The following is a 9,915-nucleotide window of genomic DNA, read 5'->3' as shown; positions in this document are numbered from 1 at the left end:
CCTTCCTTCCTTCCTTCCTTTCTTTCTTTCTTTCTTTCTTTCTTTCTTTCTTTCTTTCTTTCTTCCTTCCTTTCTTTCACTCTGTTTCTGTTTGTTTGGGGTTTTTTGCTTCTGTTTCTGGCTTATCTAGTTTGTTCCATTGATCTTCTTTCTCCTATTTTTTAAAAACCAGAATCACATTGTTTTGATGATCACTTTTTTATAGTATAGTTTGAGATTTCATAAAGAGACTCAATATTTGATTATTTTCTTGTTTTTTGTAATGTATTAGTAATAGTAGTAGTAATATTTCCTTGCCATAGTATTCTAGCACATTGTGAATTTAATAAGGGTAAAGCAAAGTGTTGGGAAATATTTGTATCTCAAACATTCTTTTTCAGGAGTCTCCAAAGTCAATAAAATTAAATTTTTTTTTCAGAAATCTGTTAAGCTCTCTATTTTCTTCATGTTTATCTTTTACTTAGATTTTTCCAACTCAGAGAGAGAAATATTAAAGTTTCCTATTATGATTGTTTTTTCAAAGTCTTTTTTGCAATTCATCCAGTTTTTTCTTTTAAAATTTAATTTCCATGTAATTTGATTCATACATGTTTAATAATGTTATCTCCCCTTCCCCCATTCTCCATGGTATCCTTAACCATAATGTTTTTCCTTTAATGTTCTTGACATTATCAGGTTTTATCTGGAATCAGAAATGTAACTACTGCTTTTTTTTTAAAAGTATAGAGTATAATAGATTTTACTCAATCCCTTAATTTATAAAGCATATGTCTAAATACTTTAAATACAACTCTTGCATATATTTTTATATATGTGTGTATGTCTTGAATGCTCTAATCCTTTTCTTTTTATTAAGGAATTTAATTTATTTTCATTTAAATTTATAATTATTAAGGTTTTTTTTCCCTTTCATTGAAAACATACACACATATTTTAAGCAAATAGATTCTTTGTTTTAGCTCTTATTATTTTGCTTATATTAATCTCATTTTTCTCTGCTTCCCATCTCTTCCTTCCTAGTACTCTACTTAATTCAAAATTCCTTGAGTTTACTTTTATTCATTCTTCTTCCTCTTTTCCTGACTTCCTCCCTTTGAGTTTTTGAAGCATACATAATATTTTCATGTAAGGATAATTTTGTTTTTTCTTTGGGTTTATATCTATAATAATTATTTTTTGTCTTATTGCTACAGCTAATATGTATATAACTATGTTAAATAATAGTGGGAAAGGGAGGCATCCTTCTCTACACTGTTTATACCACAAAATTTCTAGTTTTCTACTGTAAATAATGCTAGAACTTGGTCATAATAAAGGATTTTCAATTCCTGTGAGTTTTCATGACACAACATAAAATAGTGCTATATTTTATATAATATATTTTACATATCTCTTAAAATAATCAGTTTTTAAATTTTTTCTCATTTTCTAAGTAATATTATTATTTTAAATATTTGCCTAATGTTGAACCATCTTTGCATGATTTAGGATGATTTAAATATATATATGTATATATTACACAAAAAGGTTTATATTTGTATCAATATTCATTTTTTAAATTGAACTATAGTCCTTTCTGTCTGCAAAATTCATTTGATGAAACTCTGAAGCTTCACTATTGATTTTCAATGAATTAAAATTTTGGTTTCTTTCTGCTGGTGTTCTGTGAATTCTTAGTTCTGTATTTTGTGCTTTGCTCCCAATATTTCTGGAGAATTTTGTGAATTTTCTAAATATAATTTTTAGTTTTGTTTAATGACTTTTTTTCTGGAAGATCTAAGATTCTTAAATAATCTTTTAGTCTCCCATTTTTCATTTCACTTATCTTGCTTTTTAGAAATCTAATATGTTCTTCCAGTCTTGTTGTTGTCTTTTGACTTTGTTTGCTTTCTTTTCCTTCTGTATCTGCATTTTAGATTTCCATGTGCTTTTCAGATGATAAACAATTTTGGAGAGTATCTCTGTCTTTTATTTTAAATTCTCTATTGTTTTGTTGTTAAATTTGTTGATTTTTTTCCTTTAAAACCTCTAATTTTGACTATGTTCTTTTGAGTCTTTGACATTTTCACTTATTTTTTATTATTCTTCTGGAGTTTTACCATTATCAATTCAGAGGATTTTATAGAATTTTCTGTCTAATATTTCAACTCATTTTCTTTGTTGCCAAGTATTTTTTCATAGATATGTCCCTCATCTTTAATTATTTTATTTCTCTTCCTCAGTCACTTTTCCCTCCTTTTTACATCAGTCATTCTGATTGCTTTTCTAATACCCTTCATGACAAAATGCTTTTTGTCACCCATTTTTTTTCATTCTCTAGGCTCAGAATTCTTATTTCCTCTGTGCTTTTAAGTACACTGGTTGATTCAGAAAATTTGCATATTTTCTCTTCTTTAAGATTGATGATGTTAAAGTTCTCTCTGGCCCTCAAGGGGTTAGGGTGCCCCAATGAGTGACTGCCACCTAGTGACTCCCTTAGGCTGCTGTTGATGTCTCTATTACCTTACTTTCCTAATACTACCTTTCTTGTCTCTTTTCTGTCACTGACCTTCTTCAGTATCTAAGATGACTGTGGGGGCTGTTCACAAAAGAGTTAGAGGAGGTTCCTTGGAGACTGCTAAGGTGAAACTCTGAGAGGCTTTTGCATTTGTTTTTCTAGTACTATACATATAATGAAAAAGATTGATCTGCTTTCTAAAGAATTTCATGGGGAATTTTCTCACTATTGTTTTATTATAGTACACATTTGATGAGGAAAAAGACTGGGAGTAACGTGAAGAGATTGATGTGTATGCCCAAAGAATTCAGCAAACATCTTAAACTTTTAAGAGACAGAGTTAACATCCATATGAAAAATTCCTCCAAATTACTAATAACAAAATAAATGAAAATCAAAACAACCGTGAGTTTTCAACACCTAACATTCATCAAATCAGCAAAGATGACAAAAGATGGACCACATAAGGGTTGGATGGATAGTGGAAAGATTGGCACACTGATATAATGTCAGAGAAGCTGTCAGCTGGTCCAGCAATACTGGAAAACAATTTTGAGTTGTGCAAAGAAATTACCTAAAATGTCTAGGTTCAAAAATCTCACAGGTAGATGGAATTCTAAGGATGTCAATAATAAAAAGAAAGGTTAAATACACCCATATATTTATGGCAACATTTTATGTGATAGCAAAGCACTGGAAATAAATGTCCATCAATTGAGCAATTTTGAAAGAGTGTGGTAAAGGAAGACAATCTAATACTATTGAAATGAAAAAAAAAGAATATGAAAAAGGGGAAGCATGAAAAACTTTTATAAACTGATACACAATAAATAAGCAGAACTAGGAAAACAATAGACCAATGACTAAAGAAATTTAAAAATAAAGAAGAACAAAATCAAAAGTGATTCTTGCACAATTATAATGACTGAGCGTGGTTCCAGAGAAGAGATATGGGAATATACTTCTCTTCCTTCTTTGCAGAGGCAGTAGGCATTGGATATGGAACACTGTATTAAATGTCATACTTGGTTGATTTGTCAGCTAGTGTTACACAACTTTTTTCCTTTTAAATAATTCTTTGTAATAACCGAATATATCTGGAAATGAAAAAGATATAATTTTTAAAAATAAGCATAATTTTTTTGATTCACAGAGGACAAAATAAAAATGAGTTATGGGGAACTGCTACCCAATATTCTTGAAGTGATAGAGAGTACTTAGCTACCCTTAATTAATTTGAGTTACCTGGTTTAGATAAACTTATACTCAGGTTCTTAAAGGATTGGCAAATGTGATTGATGGGTCAACTTAATGACAACTGAAAGATGGTAAAGATTAAAAGGATGCTATAAGATTGGAGAAGGACAAAAGTCCCAGTCTTAAAAAAAAATGAAGAAAACTAAGTCTGGAAACTCTAGGTCAGTGAGTATGACTTAGATTCCTAGGACAATTCTAGGATGGATTATTAAGGAAATAATTAGTGAAAGTCTGGTAGATGAATTCTCATAACTTAGTGAAGATCAGATCCTATTAGACTAGCCTTATTTCTTTTATTGAGGGATTGCTAATATGATCATTCTCTTCTTTTACTGACCTAGTTCTCACATCATAGGTCCTCAATGGATTATCTGAACAATTTGCTGGAGATTTTCCTCTGGTTCACTAAGCCTAGGGAAGTCACCTCAGTAGGAATGAGAAAGAAAAAAATGTCATCTTTTTTTCCCCCTGGAAACTCAAAGGGAGTGATTCAAAAGTTGTGATATTTCTGCATTTAATTTAAATAAATGTAAAGTTATTAAATAAATTTGACATTCATTTAATTATTAAAAAGTAATATCAAATTTTAAGTAGCTTTTGTCTTTTATGTTAATCAACAGAAAGTAATAATACAAATATTACCATGTTGAGATCACCAAAAGCTTTTCATTATAAACAGGGTTACTACTGATGAATTTCTTTAAAGTTAAACAGAAGTACATGGTTCATCTGTTGTTCTAGAGACTTCTAGTACTTAGGTTCAGTAGTTTGTATTTTTTTTCCTTTGGCAAAAATGACCACTTGGCAGGAAATGAAGAGCAAGAGGAATAATCAGAATGTCCAGAATTAGACTAGAAATGGTGCAGCTGTCCAGATGAGGCCTACAGCCACACGATGTTTGCTTTGACCAGTGAAGGCATTCTCTACTAAGTGAAATATTATCTAAAAGAAGGTGATCTCAATATTTTGAAAATGCTAAAATGTTTTTGGAATCATGTCCTAAGCCTACATAGGGGGAAAAAATGGAAAGCCTATATGTAATCTGTCCCAAAAAATGGGTGCTAAAAACTATTCCAGAAACTTTAAAGAAAGAGAATGAGATCAATGAAGGGACTGGGCAACTAAAAAGAAACTCCAAGAAATCAACAAATTAAACATTCCAAAACAAGTACAAAATATTACATTTTAGAATCAAGTAAATAGGTTAAAATTCAGAACTAAAATACTATTGAATTAATAAATCAAACAAAGAAATATTTTTGAAAATTCCAACAAAACCAATAAACCAATAACTAATTATTTTAATAGAAAAATAGAGAAAATTCAAGTCACCAAAATCTAAAAGAAGGGTAAATCTACAAAGAATGAAGGGGAAAAATGGAAATTACCAGAAACTACTATACTTGATTTTATACAAACAAAATGGACAAACATTTACAAAAATAAACAATACTCAAATTAACAAACAGGAAATGGATTATCTAAAAACTCAGTATTAGAAAGAAAAAATAAAGCAAACTATAACACAATACAACTGATTCAGATGAATTTACTTTTGATTTCTATCAAGCATGTAAAGAACAAATAAATTCAATGCTTTTTAAACTGTTGACAAATACATGGGAAGAAGATAACTCATCAAATGTCATTTATGATACAAATTGGACCCTCTAATCCAAACTAGTAACAGGTAAAACCAAGAAAAATATATATATAATTATATAATTTGCAATAAAATGCCATAGTAATATCTTTTTAAAATTATTCACTAAGACTAGGTTGAATTTATACCAAGAATTTAGGGACAGTTAAACATTAGGAAAAACAAGTACAATTAATGAGTAAAAATAATAAATTTGGGACAACTAGGTGGTGCAGTGAATAGAGCACTGGCTCTGGAGTCAAGAGGCCTGAGTTCAAATTCGACCTCAGACACTTGACATATTCACTAGCTGTGAGACCTTGGGCAAGTCACTTAGCCCCAATTGCCTTGCCTTCCCCCCTCCAAAAAAATTATAAATGACTTCATTAGACCAATAGAAGCAGGAAAATCAGACAAAATACAACACTCATTCATGACAAAAAAATATTGTTTAAAAGAAAAGATAAAAACTTTTCCTTAATACAACCAAATATATCTATCTCAAACAAAAAAAGTCTAGCATTTTGAGGGCAAGGTCATGCTCCTAATCTCTCCTTCCAGTCACCACTTGGGTGTCTACCTTAGCTTCTCCCTTTCTCCACCTCCCCATTTCCAATATGTTTCCAAAGCCTATAAATTTCACTTTTGCATCATCTCTCAAATACATCCCCTTTTCTCCTCTGACATTACTACCACCCTGGTGCAGTCCTTCGTCACATCACCCCTGGAATATTGCAATTGACTTTTGGTGGGTCTGCCTCAATTTCCCCCTCATTCTAACCTATTCTCCATTCAGTCTTCAAAGTGATTTTCCTAAAGTACAAATCTAACCATTTCACCAACTCCTCTATTCAATAAACTCAATATTACCTCCAGAAGAAAATAAAACATCCTCAGTTTGTGGTGCAAAGCCCTTGATAACCTAGACCAGGGGAGGGGAACCTGTGTCCTGGAGACCACATCTGGCCTTGTAGGTCCTTGGGTACTACCTTTTGACTGAGTCTAAGTTTTACAGAAAAAAATCCTTTTAATAAGGATTTATATAGTAAGGAGAGAAAGCATTCTAGGCATTTAAAATTTATATGATAAATATAAATGTAATATCACATTTATATATATAAACTACATTTATATATCATTTATAGGTAATGGCTGTCTGCAGTTGCTAGCTCCATCTTCACTCCTATTTTTAACCATTTCTCAAGTCTCTAAAATATAAATAAAATATAATTAAAATTTAATAATAAATATAATTTTAAATAAATATAAATATATGCATGAGGATTTATATAATAAATATGATTTCCAGTCCAAAGGCCCCTGACCTAGACCCTCCTCCACTTCACCCAACTGTCATTTCAGTATTCTTATATCTTACTTGTCTTTGATCCCATGAGACTGGCCTCCTTTCTTTTCTTCTAACAAAATGTTACCTCTCTCAGTGCCTGGAATTTTCCTTGACCAGCCCCATTCCAGGTATAGTATGCCTAGAATACTCTGTCTCCTCCTCTCTGCCTCCTGGCTTCTCTGGTTTCCTTTAACTCCCAATTATCAATCTTTACAGGAAGCCTTTCACTTAATAAATGTTTATCGACAAATTGAGTGTCATTTTTCCAACTCTATGGAGGATGAAGTGCGTGTGGCTCTGTGTGTGTGTCTGTGTGTGAGTGTGTTTGGGGGTGTGGAAAGAAGCTTAAAGCAAGGGGAACAAGCAGGAGGATATTGCAAGGTGAAGTTGAGAGGTGGGCCTGAGCTAGAATGCTAGCCTTATGAATACAAAGAAAAAAACACTTGTTGAAGATATTGTGGAAATTAGAAAATCTTGGCAATTGATATTATAGGGAGAGAGGGAGAAGAAGCAAGGATGACATTAATGTTGTCAATCTCAGTGACTGGAAGGACTGCGGAATCCTTCCTAGAAATAGGGATGTTTGCAAAAGAAATGGGTTTGCGTGGGTGGGGAGAGGTAATGCATCCCATGTAGAGCTTGGTATACCTTAAGGAGTATCCAGTCGTACAGGACCATAGGTTTGGAGAGAGACTACTGATAAATATATGGATCTGAGAATTATCTATATAGGGATGGTACTTGATACTATGGAAAGTGATGTGATCACTGAGAGAGGATAGAAAGATGAAAGGAGAGAGCCTAAGGCAATACCTTGGGGTATACCCATAGACACTAAATAGACCAGAGACAATGATCTAGTATAGGGGATAGGAGAATCCAGAGGTATCACTGGCAAAAATCTAGAGAAGAGAGAGTACCCAGGAGGAGAAAGTGATCTCTGCTAAAGCTGCAGAGAGGTCCAAAAGAATAAGCACAGATAATTTGGATTTGGGACTTTGAAGAGAGAAGGTTCAGTTGAGTGATGAGGTCAAAACCCAGATTGCAAGGGATTGGTTAAGTAGGAGTGAAAATGGAGCCAGCAAGTGTAGACAGCCTTTATCTAGGAGTTTGTCTGTGAAAGGGAGAAAAATTATAGGATGAGATGTGGTCATGGTCAAATGAATGTTTTTGAAGGATAGAAAAGGCCTGAGCATGTTTACAAGCAACAAGGAAGGAACCAGTAGAAAGAAAGGTTCAATATTAGAAAGAAAGGAGAGATGATTATTGGGGCAACTTACTAGAGAATATCAGAAACATAGCAAGGTTAAATGTGAAGGGAGTTGGTCTTGTATAGCAGGTTTTGTAGAGTTCAGAAAGTAGGTATGTAAGTATTGATCTTTTCCTGGTTGCCTTTTTTTCTGAAAAGGGAGAAAATCTCTGCTTTTTCTTGAATATTTGGTATTTTCCCCTATTTCAAATAACCTACGAATGAATGTAATTTGTTTTGCTTGACTATGCTTAATTATTTTAAGAATGTTGTTTTTCTTTTATTTTCCAATGGGATGGTGTAATGGTAATTTGAAGATCCCTTTGTGTTGGCAAAGGTAGCAGGTACTTAGCACTTAGTAACTGATCAAGCCTCTATTGGGGAAACAGAAGGTATGAACTCCTGTCTCCTGTTGCTGATCTAATAGGAAGGGGTTGGCTGAAACAGGAAGCTAATGCTGTGTGTATATAAGGAAAAGCCCTAGAGAAGCATAGTCAGAATTTCTTGGGACCAGCATCTGGTGGCAGAGCAGCTACAGAAGAGAGAATGGAGAACTGAGCCAGAATCTCCTGAGAACTTGTGGTGGAGCTTCTTCTGAACAGGAGCCCGGAGCCCGGAGCCTGAAGCCCAGAGCCAGGAGTCCAGTTAACAAGAGGAGCTCAGGAACCCAGGCCAGGAACCCAGGAATCCAGGTGGCAAAGGAGCCCAGGAGAAGCATGATTGGGATGTTGAGACTTTGTTTGTGGCTTGGTTGAGCCTTGGATTCCCTGGAGCAGAAATTGTGAAGGATCTGACATGGACCAGACCCTGTGAACTTCAGTGTGGAGCAGAACCTACCCACAGAGCTGGACAAGGAACTGGGAGCTGTCTGCCATTGAACCCAGGTGACAGTCTGGTGAATCCAGGTAGAATCTGAGACCATGGAAGGAGATCCAGGGAATCTGAGAACCGTCCCCAAGTCAAGATGAAAAGACTTCTCCCTGGGTACTGAGTAATGATAAAATTGTAGTTTACTAGTGACTTAGGGGTGGAGGGTTTTGTGTATGATACATAGTAATTGATTGATGAATAAGTGACTGATTGAGTTAGTCAAGACTTTGCCCCATGACTGGAAGACTTTGCTGAATAAGTGACTGACTGAGTTAACTTAAAACTTTGCCCCATGAGTGGAAGACTTTGACTATTGTACTTTGCGATAATTTTTCTTTGTTCTAAATATTGTAACCACTTTGGTGAAAAATATGTGGCCATTTTAATGATAAGTTGTTGTGAATATTATATTGTGATATTCTGTGATAAGTTGTAATATTGTGAATGCTGTACCTTGATTTTCTGTGGATGTTTTGCTTTGATTTGTTATGGAATAAATAGATAGTTCACTATACTGTGTAATCAGAACCTTAAAAGCTGTTCACAGTAATATTCCTCTGGAAAGCTGCTTGTGAATGGCATTACAGATGGATAGGGTGGGAAGAATGTGAAATAGACTTCTGTTGCTTTTTTTTATAGAGAGGTGGGGGCAGGTGTGGGTTGGTAAATGTTAAATAATTGTATCTCCAAAAAAAATGCATCCGTGGACACAGTTTAAACTGTGTTTAAAATATTTTTCCATTACTTTCTTAAGTCTAGAATTCAACAAAACAAATCAAACCTTGATTTGTAGCATCTGCCAATTTCAGAAATCTAAATAGTCACACTGAAAGGTTAACAATCAGCTCCCCAAAGTGGATATGAGCTGGGTCCAGCAGATGGGGGTGTGAAGGAAAGAGAGGGGAAGGCTACAGATGTGGGATGGTGCATACTTTTTCAGATGACATTGCTTTATTATTAGTTTTATTCAATTGCTTTATTTAGTTGCAAGAGATGTTTCAGAATAGGAGATAATCTGCATAATATAAAAAAATTAATGAAACTTTTAAAAA

Source organism: Petaurus breviceps, unplaced genomic scaffold (genome assembly GCF_028583685.1).
Source record: "Petaurus breviceps papuanus isolate PSGF00001 unplaced genomic scaffold, PetGlider_PUasm1.0 190, whole genome shotgun sequence".
Lineage (NCBI taxonomy): Eukaryota > Metazoa > Chordata > Mammalia > Diprotodontia > Petauridae > Petaurus > Petaurus breviceps.
The sequence above is the reverse complement of the archived record's forward strand: the minus strand, read 5'-3'. Positions refer to the sequence as shown.